The sequence below is a fragment of the Puntigrus tetrazona genome, unplaced genomic scaffold (assembly GCF_018831695.1).
Source record: "Puntigrus tetrazona isolate hp1 unplaced genomic scaffold, ASM1883169v1 S000000666, whole genome shotgun sequence".
NCBI lineage: Eukaryota > Metazoa > Chordata > Actinopteri > Cypriniformes > Cyprinidae > Puntigrus > Puntigrus tetrazona.
The window spans coordinates 131473-150515 of NW_025048287.1; the positions used below are offsets into that span (position 1 = coordinate 131473).

General features: G+C 40.4%; 1 long non-coding RNA gene across 1 annotated transcript; it reads right to left on the reverse strand.

Annotated features, from left to right (window-relative positions):
* Window positions 1–16602: 16602 nt before the first annotated feature.
* LOC122334887 lies at window positions 16603–17576 on the reverse strand. The gene is made up of 2 exons (XR_006248832.1): window positions 17446–17576; window positions 16603–16946 (listed from the first exon to the last, which is right to left on the reverse strand). It is a non-coding gene; the product is annotated as an uncharacterized LOC122334887 (long non-coding RNA).
* Window positions 17577–19043: the final 1467 nt, after the last annotated feature.

Below are 19043 nucleotides of genomic sequence, written 5' to 3' on the forward strand. Positions count from 1 at the left end.
AGGGAGCTGTTGATGCGACGCCAAAGGTTTAGAACAATTATTCATAGCACAAACCATGCACCTGTCTAAAGTGGAATTAACATATGTGGCTAAATGTTGGATGCACAAAAAATTGGTCATTTCATCCAATACCCCTCTTTGGCCGTGGTGTGGGACAACATGAAACTCTCTTACCAAGAACGGGGCACAGGAGGCTGGCACACACACATGGCCAGAAGAGTCAACCAAAATACCGTCGTCATTCTTTGACGCTCCCTCAGAGATCCAAAACGCCACATCCGCTTCTGTAGCGGCCGCCTGTATAGCACAAATATCTATGTCAGGTAACATATTACTAGTCATAACAGATGTCGAAACAGCAGAGACCGACAACCATGATGGCATCAATCCAGATGCTGCAGCAGTTTTGGCTGCATGGTCAGCTAAAGTGTTACCTCTAGCCTCAAGGGTATCAAGGACAGAATGGCCCTTAGTTTTGATGATGGACAACGAACTAGGAAGACGACAGGCCTGTATTAAGTCTTCGTATGGTACACAGGACAGGAGGCCAACATCATCCTTGTGTAAGGCCCATAGCTGCTGTGAACACAAGAAACATTATGAGGAACTATAAGGCCTTGGACGGCAACCAAGGGCACTGAGGGAGAGGAAGTAGTTTCAACCACAAGCTGTGACCCTGCAAAGGATAGAGACAAACACAGTTTGGACATTAAGTCTCTACCAAGCAAATTAAAAGGAGAGTCAGCCATGAACACAAAACGATGCTTAAATTTACAATTTGGATCATCCACACAAAAGACAACAAAGGGAGGAGTCGTAGGACTCCTGAAGGACACCCCATCGATTCCCACAGAGCTAACAGATGATGATGATATAGGCCCATTATACATAGACCCCAAAGAAGACAACGTAGCCCCAGTATCCAACAGAAAGGGGTACGTTTGCCCATTCACATGTAACTCAATGAGTGGCAAGTCACGCCCTGTGGGGGAAGCAAAACAAAGAGATAAAAGTGCGGAATTTACAACTTCAGTGGGGTCATAACTCTGTGGGCTGCCCTATTCTTGAGGACGGTAGACAGGCTGCTGCGCGTAGCCCCTAGGTTGGTAAGGAGCCTGAGGCTGTTGCTGCTGACTGCTAGGCTGTGCATACATCTGCGCATACATCTGTGGGGACCCTCTCGGGGCCGGGGTTGCCACGCCCTTGACTGCTCATCAGCCCTGCGCTTGTTACATTCTCTAGCCCAATGCCCAGGCTTGTTACAATAATTACACCTTTCTGGCTTCCTGCCCTTCTTAAATCCACCTTGTGTACCTGGTGCATAGCCACCAGCTACAGACACACATACAACGTTGCGTTTTCCTACCTCAGGGAACATACCATCACTCTCTAAAGTTCTGATTTTGACCCCCGCATCTTCAGAACATCCTTGTGGGTTGGAAGGCAGTTGAACATAAAGGTAGAAATGAACATCGGGGTGGGCTCATTACTGTCCAGCTCCAGTCCGCCCACAACCTTCCACACGTCCGAAAAACGGGTGAAAAATGCATGCAACAGTCTCATCCTTGCCCTGTTTACAGTTAGTGACTTGTGACAGATCACGGTTGGAAGATTTCAAATCCAAAAGATACCTTTTTAATTGTACACTCAGTTGGCTCATCATTTCTTCCGGATAAATCACGCCTTGCAAATTCAATAACTGTCCTTTTCCTGCTGGTCTTTCCTCCACCGATTCCTTCTGTTAAATCCCTGCGCTTAACTACGTCGAATTTCGGTGCGAGAACAGGTACTGCCTTAATTACAGCGTTCTCATCGTAGGCTGCGCCTAATTTGCTATGCAGAATGAATCTATAATCAGCCCCAACAAATTGGCAGTGGCGCGAGCATCTGATTAACATATCAACGAAAGCCACAGGATTCTCAACACCAGGAAGCATAGACAGGATATCTTTCAGAGCACTTGGAGAGGGTGGTTGAATATCAATTCCCTTATTCCTCGCTACTCATACCGCAGCTACATTATCTGGTGAGGCGGACATGCTGGCAGGGTCTATTACGGAACCCTCGTCAGGCCCCTCTTTTGGGGTGTTGTGGTGACGCTCCTCTTCGCCAGACAAAGCAGCTAGGGACGGATAAATGCTCGACACGGGTGGATTCTGTGGGAACGGTGCATTAGGCACAGGCGGTGCAACATATAAGGCGCGGTTTCTCGTCACACGGTTTAGACATTGTCAATGGTTTGTCTTTATCATTTTTCTTTGGTTTTGGTACAGTTTTCAAAACTGCCTTTGGAACATACGCATTCGTCTTTTCCCTCCAAACCTCTGCCATTTTATACCACACGTCATATCCTCCTCTCATATAATTGTAATCCCAATCAGGGTCGCCCTCACCTCTATATACTAAATTGTAAACTGTTTTCAGATGACTTGGGTCGAAAGTGCCCTCACGCAGATAATCTCGCCACTGGGTACCCGCTGTCTATCCCGCCAAATTATCAAGATATGGAACCGTGTAGTATCCCCAACCACAACGTTCCATCCATGCTTTAGGTGTTTCAGAGGGTTCAGGTTTAGGATATGTTTGTCCCATTCTGACCACTGATGACTCGGACACGTACTATAACTATATACTGATCTTTTAAGTTTGTTTTATTTTGTTTTGTGTTATTTTTGTACTGCTGATCAGTTGTGCAAATGTTTATCAATTATACCAATTTAGAAACTGTTCTTGCCTGGCAAAATAAATGTTAATCATGGTTAACTTATAATATTGTCTGAAATAACTTTTCTAGTAGGTTAGTGGCGTCTGAAGTTTTCCGCATTGTTGGTGTGCTAGGGTGAGTCAGATCAACGATCGATGGATGGAGCCGTCTTGAGATCTTGACTTCTGGCCACCAAACTGGCTTAGCATGCTCTATCGAGTCTATCGAGGAGATGGCTGCATTAAGGTAAGCGATCTACGGGGTAGCCTCTGACTAAGAGCTGGACTAGCCCAGATGTGTCGTGAGTTTGTTCCTGGCCAAACAAGGTCTCTAAGCGACCCAGACTCCTAACAAACGATAAGTCGAAACTAGGAAATATTATAGTTAATTAATGATATTAAGAGAGATCAGCAGTTACCTTTTAGTAAATATAAATAAAATCACGAAAGATTAGAGTCAGATAAAATTGTGTATAAGGTCAGTACTATAATTGGAAACCCAAAAGATTAATAAATATTTTTGAAGAGACGCAAAGAAAAGACCGAACACGCATTGACCTTCGACCAGGGCCTCTGGATTCCGTTCTGCAGGAAAAGGGGGACCCTTACAGTTGGTGACAGTCCCTAGTGATCTCCTATTGTCTGTCGGTGAAGGTCTTTTCAGCGCGAGCTCCAAGAAGAGGTTTGAGCTTCTTCCCTATTCTTCAGCTGCTGTGGTAAGTCAATTCTTTTTTTTTTCAATTCAATGTGAAGGGAAAGTGTACACGCACCCCATATAGACACATTTGTAGAATGAGTCGGAATACTCATTTACATTTAGATTTACATTTAGTCATTTTGCAGACGCTTTTATCCAAAGCGACTTACAATTGAGAGTACAACAGCGATTCATTTTTTTGAGAGACAAACAGACAGAATACTCATCGTTAGACTGGAGACTGCAGAAATCCGGTGGGGCTAAGAATTAGATGAAACCACACAAATTCTCAGGGAAGAGATAGCAGCAGAGTAGGTGAGGAATGAAGAATCTCGACGCGATTATCAAAGTTGGGATAACATCATCCAACTTTGATTCTAATACTTAACCGAGAGCTAAACATTGCAACAAATTCAGTGGCTTCCTTTTATTAGTGTTTATTGGCTTTGCAACATTTGAAGAGCAAACACTTAGTGCAAGGAAAGGATGATTATCATGACAATTAATCTCTCGCTAGAACCTTGTGGATGTGAAGTTTTGAAAGTTGGGCAAGACAAAGCAATGAAAAGTGCTGAATTTTAAGGGAACTTGAATCTGGGAAAGTTTGCCTTGTAACCAGGTCTAAACCCATTCATTCTCCTAAGGGAGAGATGGAGAAATTAATCAAATTAAATCACAACATTTGGCTTGACAAATCTTTTCAAAGATTAGTCTTAACAATGCAGTGTATAGTTTGGACCTTTAAATTGTCTTCAGACAACTAGACAAACAGCATCAAAAGGAATCAAAATACCATGTGTTTGTTCCATTTGCATTTGCTCTGGGTTTGCCCAACCCCCAAACTTTCTCACACCTCAATGGATTCTTGAATGAATACACCTAGTGACATCGCAGTCCCAAAAGAAAATTGTGCCCAATTTCAAATTGTAGTCACAAAAATCTTCAAATTGAGTAGCAGTTTGACCCATGTATCCAGTATGGCCTATGCACACAATGCACATGTCAAGACTACTGGAACCATAGGGCCAAACCAAGGGTGTATCTTTAAAAAAGATTAGAGAAATGATAATCGGCCATTCTGAAGTTGTAAGAGGCTCACCAGAGACAAATAAAAGAAAATTTAAGACATATTATTTTTAATGTAATATAATTCATATTATAACTAGCTTATAATATATTATATTGCAATGACCAAGCATGGTCGCAGTCTCAGGATGATTTTGCACTAATTTAAAAGAGGAGAGAAAGTTGTAGAAGTGTTTGAAGAAGGACCAAGAATGTAGAAAGAGGGAATGTGTATGTAGGGAAATCTGGGAGCACTGTTAGTGCTGGAAGACGAGAAAGAGAGAAAAAGCAGGTGGGGAAAGATATTGGTAAGAAAGGAAAACGAAAGGAATTATAGGGCTAATGAGAAAGAACGTTTTTATCCTCTGTTAGTGCAAAAATCTCCAATGAGAAAAATAATGTGTCCAGAATTTACCAACTAAAATGATGCTTTAAGTTTGAGTTGATTGATCTGCCACCTAGTAACAAGGGAAGGTGTGAGTTTGGTCTTGCTTCTTGTAAGGAAAAGAAAAACACAAACACAGTGGTGCAAGTGCTAGCGAACTAAACCATTCCTCCTTGGGAAGGAAGGCAGACATGAAATCTGATCAGGAAGTTCATTTTTCTGGACATATTATTAAAGTTGTGTGTAATGTAAAAGTCAGGCAGAAAGTCACAAGTCTTTACAGACTGCAGAGATGGAAGTGGTCAAATTTATACAAATCTGACCATTAACACTTTGTTAATTTTAGCCTTGTGGTTTCAAAGCATGATCATGACCATGATATGTCTTTGTAAACTAAAACAAATTTGCTTCTGATGGTGCGCAATCCTAGATTGTTACCACCAGCAATAACTGTTTGGACATGGCCATTACAGGAAAGCCAGGGCCCTACGGTATTCAAGCAATTTGTAAAAAGGCTAAACATTTTGTAGTCTCTCTCTTGTCTGTTTCTTTTTCAGATTGACTGTTGGCAACCCTGGGGAATAAATTCCACAGGGATGTCTGGTCAAACCTACACCAACTTACACCAAGGTGAAGGGTGTGGAGACACTACAAGGGGTCATTCACACTTCATAACACTGAGTAAATAATTCCATGACCTCCCAGTGTAGCACTGGATCTAAATTACGCAACACAAATTATGGTAGGCTAAACATCACCCATCTCCTACACACACATTTTCACACAAACACACACACCTTCATCATTGTAATTACATGACACATTTACCTGGTATTGAACATGGAACCTCCAGGTCTAAATTATTCAAATTTATCACATTACACATAATTTCATCATATAGGGTGAATTAAATATAAATTTTTAATTTCATTTTAAAACGTTTGTGCAATCTTGTGGTCTTATGAACTTACTGTATGTGAATATCGTAAGGTGCATAGAACCTGCATGGCCACAGTCACACAATAGTGAATTACAAATTTTAAAATTGAGACCTATTCAGCAATGCAGCTGGTCTCCTAGGACAAATACTTATGTCCGGTCATTGGCATTGTTACAAACTGGGGGCCTACTAGTTTGCGGCACATGTCTAATGACTATATAAATTCATTTAAACAAGTAAACAATCACATTTACGTTAATACCAAGTGTGACTGGCCTGCACGTCAAATGCACAGGGAAGGATTGAAGAAACTGAATTACATTTACATTTACATTTACATTTAGTCATTTTGCAGACGCTTTTATCCAAAGCGACTTACAATTGAGAGTACAACAGCGATTCATTTTTTTGAGAGACAAACAGACAGAGTAAGTGCTTATAACACCCAGTCACAGGGAGTGTTCAAATTAGTACATGCCAGAAGGGAAGGAATAAACAAGGGGGATGAGAAGAGAGACAGAGACAGTGAGAGTATTTTTTTTTTTTTTTTTTTTTATGATGAGGTCAGGTATTGCTGAAAGATGTGAGTTTTCAGCAGTTTCTTGAAGATTGACAGAGATCCAGCATTCCGGATATGTACAGGAAGTTCGTTCCACCAGCCAGGAACAGAGAACGAGAAAGTTCTGGAGAGTGATTTCGAGCCTCTTTGAGATGGTACCACGAGGCGTCGCTCGCTAGCAGATCTCAGAGTTCTAGAGGGTGTGTAGATTTGTAATAGCGAGTGGAAGTAGACCGGTGCCGAGTCTGTGGTTGTTCTATATGCAAGCATCAGTGCCTTGAACTTGATGCGAGCTGCAATCGGTAGCCAATGTAAGGAGATAAAGAGAGGTGTAACATGGGTTCTCTTGGGCTCATTGAATACCAGCCGTGCTGCTGCATTCTGAATCATTCTGAATTTTATTGTGTTCGATGGAAGTCCAGCCAGAAGAGCATTGCAGTAGTCCAGTCTAGAAATGACAAGGGCCTGGACAAGTAGCTGTGCAGCTTGCTCTGTTAGAAAGGGCCTGATCTTTCTGATGTTGTGTAGTGCAAACCTGCAGGATCGAGCAGTCTTTGCAATGTGATCTTTGAAGGTTAGTTGGTCATCGAGGATTACACCAAGATTTCTGACTGAGGTTGATGGGGTAATTGACGAAGAACCTAGCTGGATGGTGAAGTCATGCTGTGTAGTTGGAGTGGCAGGGAATACAAGCAGCTCAGTCTTTGTCAGGTTGAGCTGTAGATGGTACTCTTGCATCCATGTCGAGATGTCCGCCAGGCAACCCGAGATCCGAGTAGCTACCGTTGGATCGTCTGGATGAAAAGAGAGGTAGAGCTGTGTGTCATCGGCGTAGCAGTGGTAGGAGAAGCCGTGAGCCTGTATGATGGGGCCTAGTGATGTAGTGTAAATGGAGAAGAGGAGGGGACCAAGAACCGATCCCTGAGGAACCCCAGTGACCAGTTGATGTGCTGTGGATACATCTCCTCCCCAGGCCACCCTAAAAAACCTACCAGTGAGATAGGATTCGAACCAACGAAGTGGGATCCCAGAAATGCCCAGTGATGAGAGGGTAGACAGCAGGATCTGATGATTCACAGTGTCAAAAGCAGCAGATCCAGCAGAATGAGAACTGATGATTTGGATTCAGCTCTTGCAGTCCGTTGGGGCTTCCGTGACTGAGAGCAGCACTGCGCTGCTCTCAGTCACGGAAGCCTCCTGATGACAGATTTGAAAATCTTTTTCTGCTGTTTTTGACCAAGTTAAATTCTAAGGTTTGCATTAATGCTTTGAAGTGAAACAAGTGATATAGGCAATTTTATGATGAGAATTGTGAAATTTGTGTTTTATTTTAATTATGCATAACACCGGTAAATATAATGGTTATATTGATTTGTTACTTCCCTTTTATTCACTCAGACCAAGAACCTAAATCCAAATCATAAAATTTAGTGGTATTAAATAATCTGGAAACCACATGAGACCTGTCCATTAAATAAGTTGATTCAGAGAAATGGAGACCCGGTTTACCACTCGCACTTGACAGATGGTTGCTGCTTTATTAACTTTTGTTTAACCCTTCTCTCCCCACAACATCACCCATGTCAGTGTTCGGTTATTGTTTGATTGCTCAGGAGTTGTTTGGTTGCTTTGCGTTTATTGGAGAATCATCAGTGAAATGATTCCTTCACTTATGGAGACCTGAAAAATTCTGCGGGCCACACTTTCTAGGGGAAGGTGACTGAAAGCTTTGCAGCAGGTCAAATGAACGCACTGGAGAAGACAACTCTCCAGAATAGAAGGATACTTTCAACTCACGTTTGATCAACACAACGGACCTGGTACATCCAATGAATATCACCACCTCCTGTGCAGATGGACACACCTGACCAAAGACTGCAGCGGCACAGGACGCCGATACTTAAAGAGACTGTACATATCGCTGGTGTGATTTCTACAGTGCTTGCGTTAATGTTGTTCTTTCAGGTGACCACTCTGCCCTCACACACCCTCAACCAGCATAGCCTGCTCTGACAAGACCTCGGCTGTAGACATCGGACTGAGTTCACCTCCTCGTGGTCCCTTAGGCACCACTCAGAGTTTGGCCCAAGGGACCAGGGAAGGACTGTGAGGAGGTGAATCAAAACCTGTATATGCATTAAGACTGATCTGAGAAGGGATATCCAAAGGAACAAAAGGACTTCAAAAAGAGAGTAAACAGCCCCCCCCGTTGTGTTTATGACACCCGCTTCACCTCTGTTCTTCCTGCTTCCCCTCCTTCTGCCCAAAAGACTTGGTTCATTAAGAATAAGGCATTATATGTCATGTGTCTTATGAACCTATTGTTCTTCACCTTCATGTTTGGTCTCATTTGAATGGTCTCAGTGCGATTGGTAAATTGGTCTCAATTTCACAGTAATCACTTATATTATGGAGAAGATTAAGAACTTGATAGAACTGTGTTCTGTTGAGAAGGAGGTGTGTCCTCCTTTTAGGTCTCTGAAAGTGTTCCAGCCAGGTGTGACACTGGAGCACGGGAACCTAAACACCAAAAGGTTTTTACAATTACATTTGGCATCTCTTTGTCTGGTCTGAGTATATAAGGAAAGTGACAAAACACAACAAGGTGCGATTCTGTAGTCAGATCGGCCCATAGTGTGATGTGTATCCTGATGCACTACACTATGTACTTTTTAAAGACCAGGTATTAAGTTTGTTTTATTTTGTTTTGTGTTATTTTTGTACTGCTGATCAGTTGTGCAAATGTTTATCAATTATACCAATTTGGAAACTGTTCTTGCCTGTGTGGCGTTGGGAATGATGGGATCAGGTGGCAGGAAATATCAGACTTCCCCAGTATGAAAGGGGACTAGCACTCCGACTACGCCACTATGGGAATTTCACCCAAAAAATTGAAAAGAACCACCTAAACAGGCAAACACAGATTCGTCCCACCAATTAAGAGTCAGAGAAGTTGCTCACGAAACACTTTTTTATTGACAAATCTTGGATGAAGTAACATTTAAAATAGTCTAGAAGGTTGTTGTATCTACACAAGACACTTCTAAAAGTCAATGGCCCCCGGGCTGGAGCTTACCGAAACTAGGAGGACAGACCACACCACTCGCTGGTGACTGCATTTCACTGTGTAGACACGGGCACACTCTCACACACACACACACACACGCACATAGGAAGGTGATCACTGCACGCTGTGAGGAAGATACCACCACCTAAAAGGAATTCTCTGCCCCGGTGCTCAGGCCCTGTCACAACAAAGAAGGCAGGTCAGTAACTTTGTCACTTGAATGAAATAGCATCATCAATAACCAATCAAGAGAATTAAAGCACAAAAGAAAACAAACAAAACAACTTGACCATAAAAGTCACATAATTAGCTCCACTGAGTACTAAAGGAAGTCAGTTCGAATAAATCAAAACCGAAAACAAAAAATAATCAGTTCGACTTCAAAAGAGGAAGACATATGGAAAACCAAAAAAATAATATTAAACCAAAAAAAGTCTGGAAACAGGACAGCACTGCAACCGTTAAAGCAAAAAAAGGCGACTGTAGTGCAGTTTATGGACCTTCACTTTACCTAAAAAGCAAGAAAAAGAGCGTTACACTATTAAAACACACTCCCCTTACCCCACTATATTATATGAGACAAACTACTTACGGACCGAAGGGACTTGGGTTTCAACCACTGATACGAGTAGTACGTGTCAATGCAGGGAACAAAAACTATTCGGTAAGCGTGTCCGGTTAGCACAGCTGAGAAAAACAGATGGGTTAACGCGACGGGCAACTTCCTTGATGCGTATTAGGATACTAAAATTACGCCATAGTTCGTACCTTATCCAGTGTTTAAGTACGTCTACGAACCCCCTCAGGTTGCTCGGCAGCAAGGAGCGTTTGTTCAAAACCAGTACTTGAGTCACGCCTCTAAAACATGTAAAAGTACATCTCTTAACTAAACAAACTAGAAAGAAGGAACAAACAGTATGCGCTCCTCACCAGCTTGCGTGCTCCAATTAGTTCCGGGGAAATGACGAAAGCGCGTTAACGGCGCTACGATTAGTCAAGCGACACACCTCAAAGCTGACGCAACAATAACGCACTATAAAAAGAGACTTGGCTCCTCCTGCCACACCTGGCAAAATAAATGTTAATCTTGGTTAACTTATAATATTGTCTGAAATAACTTTTCTAGTAGGTTAGTGGCTTCTGAGGTTTTCCGCATTGTTGGCATGCTAGGGTGAGTCTCTATTACTCTTTTTGAGTCTATTGAGGAAATGGCTGCATTAAAATAAGCGATCTACTGAGTAGCCTCTGACTAAGACCTGGACGAGCCCAGATGTGTTGTGAGTGTGTTCTGGCCAAACAAGGTCTCTAAGCGACCCAGACTCCTAACGAAGCGATAAGTCGAAACTAGGAAATAGTATAGTTAATTAATGATCCAATTTTTTTTTTTATTGTCAGTTCAATGATCACAAGTATACAGATACTGTGTCAGACATACAGAGTAGCAAATAAAGCAAGGCACAATTGAAAGGAAGAAGAAAAATGGTAAAGGTATTATAATAAAAATAATAATAAAAAAAACATTACAAGTACAGGAAATCACAAAATGGAAAATCAAGGGAGGTTCTTTATATAGTGCCAAAGAGGTGACCATATCTGCCAGAAATCAATGGATTTCTGGTGCGCATCATATGTAAGTTTCTCAAGTGGGAGTAATATAGATATTTTAGACATCCACATTTTGAAAGAAGGAACCTGAGGAGATGACCATAATAGTAGTATGCATTTCTTTGCAAGATACACCAGAATTAAAAACATGTGTTTCACATGAGAATCAAATACTGTCTCTACTCCAACGGATAACAGATACAATTCCAAGGAAAAACGAAACTGTAACCCGAAAAGTTCTTGTAAAAAGTTATGTATTTTGTTCCAGAAAGGGATGATTTTGCTACAATGCCAAAAACAGTGAAGAAAGGATCCCTTATGTTTTTTGCAATTAAAACATAGGCCAGAAGAGTTTCTATAGATTTTCTTTAGACGTAACGGTGTGAGATAAATTCTATTAATGAATTTGTAATTAAGTTCGTGAACTCCCAATGAATTACATTTAAAATATAAATTATTAGTTACGGCTAACCAGTCTTCATTGTCAATTCCTTTTCCCAAACTTTCTTCAAACTATCTAATGAAGAAGTACATGTATCAGACAGGGCATTATATATCACTGAAATTATCCCCTTAGAAAAACTGTTCGTCACAATTTGTTCAATGGTAGTAAGTTCAAGTCTTAGTTTACAATTGTCCGATAAAGGTTTTATAAAGTGACGCAACTGAAGGTATTTGAAAAAGTTTGCTTGTGGTATATTGTATTGACATGAAAGTTGTTGAAAAGATTTTAATGTATTACCTAAAAAAAGGCAAGATATAGTTGAGATCCCCAATTTAAACCAGTCCGAAAGACCTATATTATGCAAAGAAATAGGAAAATCTGGATTATTAGCAATAGGGGAAAGAAAGAGAGGTTGGCTGGAATTTTAAGATATGTTCTGACATCTCTCCATGCTAAAAGAGTGTTTAGAATAATAGGGTTTGTTGAAATGCTTTTAATTTTTCTAATATTTCTAATGAAAGGCAGAAATTTTATAGGAAGGGGGGCACAAATCGTTGCTTCTACGTTAACCCACCTTGAGTCAAGCCGTTCGTTATACCAACTAACCATGTGTTTCACTTGTGCTGACCAGTAATAAAACTGCAAATTTGGTAAAGCAATGCCTCCCTTCTCTTTTGGTTTTGTCAACTTATTAAAACTAATACGGGGCATTTTATTGTTCCAAATAAATTTAGATAAGTGTTTGTTAATGTCTTTGAAAAAAGGATTAGCTAAATAGCATGGGAGGCACTGAAATAGATATAGAAACTTTGGAAGAATATTCATTCTAATCACATTTATTCTGCCTAAGAAGGATATAGGAAGTGAATGCCAAGTAATAAGATCTTTTTTAATTCTGTTGACAAGAGGCGTGTAGTTTGTATTGAATAAATCATTCAATTTTGGTGGAATAAAAATGCCTAGGTATTTAAAACCAGATGTTGTTATTTTGAATGGTGAAAGAGGCAAAAGGTCAGAGATATTAGAAATATTGACAGGGAGTGCCACGGATTTAGTAAGATTAATCTTATATCCAGATAACTTGCTGTAGTCTGAAATGCATTTTAATAATGCAGGGATTGATTCAGATTGATGGTTCAGAAGAGTACAGCAAGACATCGTCTGCATACAGGGATATGCGATGTTCATCATCTCCCACTTTTATACCAAAAAAGTTTTGGCACTGTCTAACAGATTCAGCAAGAGGTTCGATCATGAGGGCAAAGAGCAGGGGTGAAAGGGGACAACCCTGCCTCGTACCTCTTTGAATGTCGAAAGGTTCTGAGGTCACACCGTTTGTAGTCACTGTAGCTTGAGGATTAGAGTAAAGCAATTTTATTAATTTGATAAATTTTGAGCCCAAATTGAATTTGGTAAGAGTGACAAATAGAAATTTCCATTCAACCCTGTCAAACGCTTTTTCTGCGTCCAGGGAAATAATGAGGGCAGGGAGTTTATGTTCTTGAGTTACATTTATCACATTTAGGAGCCTACGTATGTTATCTGTACCAAAGCGTGCTTTTATGAATCCCGTCTGGTCTGCTTTAATAATATGTGGTAAAACAGTTTCAAGTCTGCGAGCAAGAATTTTTGCAAGAATTTTGTAGTCCGTATTCAGAAGACTTATTGGCCGATAGGAAGCGCACTCCTGAGGATCTTTATCTTTTTTTGGTATTAAACAAATTGATGCTGTTCTCCATGATTCGGGGACTACTCCATTATCTAGTAAATTTTGAAGGGCAGGCATTAAAATATGAGAGATTTCTGGCCAAAATGACTTATAAAACTCGCAGGGAAAACCATCCGGACCTGGGGATTTATTGGAAGGCATGGATTGAATGGCATTAAAGACTTTTTCTGGTGACAAAGGCGAATCTAAAAATATCTTGTGTTCTTCTGAGATGGCTGTAAGTCTAAAAATTCAGTGATGTCCGATTGTTCAGCAGTGATTTGAGATTTATATAACTCTTTATAAAATGTTTTAAATAGATTATTAATCAAATCAAGATTATACGTGATCGAGCCATCTGGTGTTTTTAATGATTTAATTGTTCTCTCATTTATTTTTTTTTTAATCTGATGGGCCAATAATTTATCTGATTTGTTTGCATATTCATAGTATTTTTGTTTAGAGAGAAAGAGTAGTTTTTTAATGTGATTTGTGTGATCCAAATTAAGTTCAGCTCTTGCTTGACATAGTTGGGCCCAATTTGTTTGATTGGGGGCTGTACTGTGTAAACATTCCAATCTCTTTACCTCTCGTTCTAGTTCTTGCCTTTTGTTTGACCAAGCCTTTTTACGTGCTGATGAGTATGATATAATATGTCCCGAATTGTGGCTTTAGCAGCATCCCAAATAGTTGCTGGGAGACTGGTGAATTTCTATTATCTGTCCAATAATTCTTAAAATTTTCTCGGATTAAATTACAAAATGCTGAATCATTTAACATTGAAGAGTTGAATCTCCAGATCCTGTTGGCCCTGTGCTTGTTTATGTTCATGTCTAATTGAACTGGGGCATGGTCAGATAGAGCAATTGAACCAATTTCACAGGAGGATATAGTATGGAGGCAATGAGCTGGAGTAAAGATATAATCTATTCTAGAATAAGAGCCATGAGGATTAGAATAAAAAGTATATTCCTTGCTACCCTTATTAAATTCCCTCCAAACATCGATAATACCGGCCTCGTTACAAAGTTTATTAAGTACCAGAGAGGATCTAGGATTAGTAAATGTATCAGAGGGCGTTTTATCTATTTTTTGGTCCATGACACAGTTAAAATCACCAGCACAGACCCCCATGCCTTTACAATACTGACTAAACATAAGAATAACTTTAGATATAAATTTAGGGGAGTCTTCGTTTGGAGCATAAATATTAGTTATAGTAAAAGGTTCCCCATAAACTGTACCAGTAATCAAGATATATTTTCCCTCCGGATCACTAATTTGATGTTCTAAAACAAAAGGAAAGTGCTTATGAATTAAAATAACAGTACCTCTTTTCCTTGTGTTTGCTTTACAAGTTGAGAAAAATAATTGCCCTACCCAATCTCGTTTTAGTTTTAAATGCTCAGAATCAGACAGGTGCGTCTCTTGAAGCATAGCTATGTTAGCCCTCTGTTTTTTAAGATGAGTTAGAATTTTTTTCCTTTTGATCACATTACCTAACCCTTTAACGTTCCATGTAATAAGCCTAACCAAGTTGTTATCCCTTGTCATCGATTACAGAAAGATGGTAACAAAAGAGAATTCGATTTAAGTTTGAAGTATGTCTGATGAAGCAGAACTGACAAAAATATTTTTTACATTTTAACAATGAAAACAACACACGATGAGAAAACCCACCCAGCCGCCCCCCCTCCCCCAGTCTCGTCCCCAAACGACGAGCCAATCCTAGGAACAAATTCGGGTTACTGTACCCGACTGGTATTACGCATACAATCAAGATAGCCCATACCAAGTGGTGATACAGAATCATACCCATAGGGAGGCGCACCTTTGCAACCAGCCAGTCCCCCTTTTGATCAAACATCCGAGGTTGAGACACTCAGTTTGTTACCGTAGCCACAACAGAATAATCAGTAAAAAATATATAAATATCTGACAAAAAGAGTCAACTTAAAATAGCCGGTCATGTATCTAATAGAAATAAAATAAATAAACTGGAGATAGATTTACCTATTGTGTGTAATAAAGAAACAAACTAAAATAACCAGCCATGTATTTGAAAAATAAATTTACCTTGGAATTTTCTGTAAAATTAACAGTATATGGTCCTCAAAGTTATAAGAATAATGCACTCATGTCCCTTATGCCTTTTATAGTTACTTATCTTTCAGAGTCTTAAGAAACTCAGTGACAGCCGCTGGGGTAGAGAAGACGCGCATCTCCGTCTCGTGAAGGCATCGGAGTTTTGCAGGGTAAACAAAGCCTCTGAACATGTTACGGCCGGATAGTATTTTCCTGACATCATCGAACTCTCGGCGTTTCTTCAGCACCTCGGCGGACACATCTTGAAAGAAGCGCAGCTGATACCCGTCGCGAATGATATCGCGTTTTCTCCGGGCTGCCTGTAGAATGGATTCCTTGTCTCTGTAGCGTAGAAAGCGAACCAGGACGCTTCGAGGGGGACGACCCGGTCCCAGGACAGGGCCGAGAGATCTGTGAGCTCTCTCGATTTCGAAACGTGAGTCGGGTGCGAAGTCCAGCCATTCCGGTAGCCTCTTCGTAAGGAACTGTGCCATAAGTTCAGAGCCTTCGGCTTTCTCGGGAAGACCGATGATTCTCAGGTTTTTACGTCTGCTTCGATTCTCCAGGTCGTCTACCTTAGCTCTTAGCAATGTCAACTCTCCGTCCAGCGATGCAAGTTTACTGTCACGAGCCAGCCTGCCGTCTTTGACATCGGAAATTCTGCGTTCGGCTTCAGTTAAACGCGTTTCGTTCGAGTCTACTCTACCAGACAAATTGGAGATCGTTTCTTGAATTGAAGTAACCGAGGTAGAGATATTGTCCAAACGATTATCAATCGCACTTAGTCTGCCTTCGATATTGGCCAAACTGGATCCCAAAGAACGGATTTCTGTCAGCATGATGTCGGCCTGGTCAGACGAGGTCTCGTGTTCCGCGTCAGCGTGTTTTTTCTTTGTGTTTCTGGAAGGACGGGAATTAAATAGTGGAAACTCCCGCGTTTCTTTACTGTCGGACATTGTTTAATGCTTTTAGGACCGAATTCGTCGAATATTGTCGAAATGAAATACAGAAAACTTAAAAAAAAAGGGGGAACTGGCACGGAGCTAACAAACTAAGCAGCCATCTTAGGCGGAGCCACCAATGATCCAAATTTAATCACAACTAGAGGGATCAGCAGTTACATTTAAGTAAATATAACTACAATCACGAAAGATTGGAGTCAAAATTATGTATAAGGTCAGTACTATAATTGGAAACACAAAAGATTAATGTGGCAATACTGAGTGGAAAAAGGTTGTTATATTTAAAAGGAACCGACTACGCCACCCCGTAACTAAAACCGGGGAAATAAAAATTAGGAAGCACAGATTTGTAGGCCAGAATAACTCGAGGAGAGACGTGGGAACAATGTACAAAACTTTATTTTCGATATCCACAATAAATATTTAAAAGTCTCAAGATCAATCAGTATCAATTCAATATCACATGGTCACAAAAAGGGAGCTCTGTTTCCTACGAATAAAGACATTTAGAATACTCAAAGAAACAAAAGAAAAATAAGATACAGCACAGACTTTCCAACGGCAAGGGCAGGCTAGGCGAAGTGAGGATCCTAATGGCGCACTCGTGCATCCCACACACACACAATCTGTGAAAGGTGAATCCAAGCAGCACTGCACTCCACGCGATTATACCACCACCAATACTCGAAGCTAACTAGCCTCCCAGCCTCAGGGACCGACAGTGCCTAGAGAAAGCCAAAACAAGAGAAAAGTAATATTACATTCGGTAATACAGTAAAGACATTTCCATCAAATTAAACCTACAAAAATATTCAAAGCAAAGAAAAAGGACCCAAATACTGGATGGAACAGTTCAAATGCTCACTGGAGCGATAGGGTCAGCAATTAGGTTATCAAAAGTCAAAGTTGCATCAGGACACTTTTCACAGCACCGGTAAAAGTCACCGGTGCAACCAACCCCGTCTTGATCAGTTTTAAATGATGACGATAAACAGATGCAAACAAAATTAATAACATAACAGTGGGCATACCACAAAAAGGAAAATAAAAAGAAAACGAAAAGAAAGTCCCAAAGAAAAAAGGAGAAAAACAGCAGCGCCGTCCTTTTAAACGCCGTGTAAACACTTCCGCATTCTCGTAACTAGACGCGCGGCATTGGAAAGACGTCAACGCACAAAAAGCGGATTATTATAAGCACAAGTTTTACCGCTGCTCACAACTCACAAAAGATTATGCAGGAAAGACACGAAAGGATCCACAACTGACATATGGTGGACAGCCTGTAACCAGAACAAAGTATCAACCAGCCACTTTGCGCACCTCTGCACATGCGCACTCCATCAAAGCAGTCCCAGCGGTGACGCACACCAGGTGACATGACTCCAGCCTTAAATACTGTAAAGGCACAATCTTATTGGCTATTGTGGGTGACAATCACACGCCAATGAACAAATAAGGTTAGATTGTCACCCACCTTGCCACATTAATATTAGTGATTTTTAAAGAGACGCAAAGGAAAGACTGAACAAATAAAAAACAAATTGGCTGTTGTGAGGAAATAGGACTCACATGGGTTGAAACACTCCCAATTGTTGTCATGTACATGAGAATGAGAAAAAGATCAAGAGTGAATTTAAGGGCATTTAAAATTCTCTTTGGTATACCACTAAACCTGGGATTAGAAGGGGGTAAACGACAGTTGCAATCAACAAAATTTTGTGATAGTAACATGGTCAGCTTTTGCAAGGAAATGTTTTTTTTGTGACAAATGTCTGTGTGTAGGTAAAAGCAGCCAAGGGGAAAGTAGCTGAAACCACCCTACACAATATCAAACTGGACATTTTGTGGTGATACGAGACCTGAGGAGAAAGAACTGCAAGGGCCACTTGAATTCATGCCAGCTCTGCATCTCAGGAAGAGAAGTGAGAGAGAAAGAGATCTGAAGCAGATGTCCACAAGTGCTAGGATGACATATAAACATCAAATGCCTTTATGAGTGCAAACATCATCTCACCATAAAAATGGCCGTAAAAGTGCCTGAAGGAGTTAAAAATGAATGGTTTGGGTGAATTACAATCCTGTGGGTCTACTGGCTGTGTAATACTGTGTTATTAATTTGTGGAGGCAAGACTGTTGTTATTGTTATGTTTACCATACATTTTTCAGTTCGTATCTAGCTCAGTACAGAGACTTGTGAATTCTTCAGTGTCATATTAAATGGTTGAACCGAATGATTATCCTGAAAAGGTGTTTTTGGAAAATAGAGGGCGAGAAAGTAAGTGTGGAGTAAATGTAGTAGAAAGACAAAAGTATGTTAATTGAGTTCACTTTTCACTAGAAAGGACATAGCTTTTTACGAAGGACTAGTGTAAGTGAGAAACAGTAAGTAGATGAAGTATGAGGGAAAAGATGTGTTAAATGATTTAAGACTAATGACTTGAACGTAAATAAAACATGGGAGCCACTGCATGAAACATGGGATATGTTTGCTATGAACAAGTGTAATGAATTAGCTCAAAAGGGGGTAAATTATAACTAATTATAGCTGGGTATAATTAATAATAAATATTTAGATTAGATTTTAAAATTAACTGTAGCAAAATTAACGTTACAATTATTTGATCTGTTTTCCACCGAGCAGGCAATATAATTATTTATCAATTCTAGGAAAGGTTATTTTCCTGGCCAAGGAAGAATAGCTTTCCTACTCTGCAGTAATTTAGCATGTAGCAAGGGTCAACATTCAGTGACATCAAATTGTGAGCAGCACCAGGAGACAATTAATTGTGAATATAAGGGATTTAATAAACAAGGCTATAGAT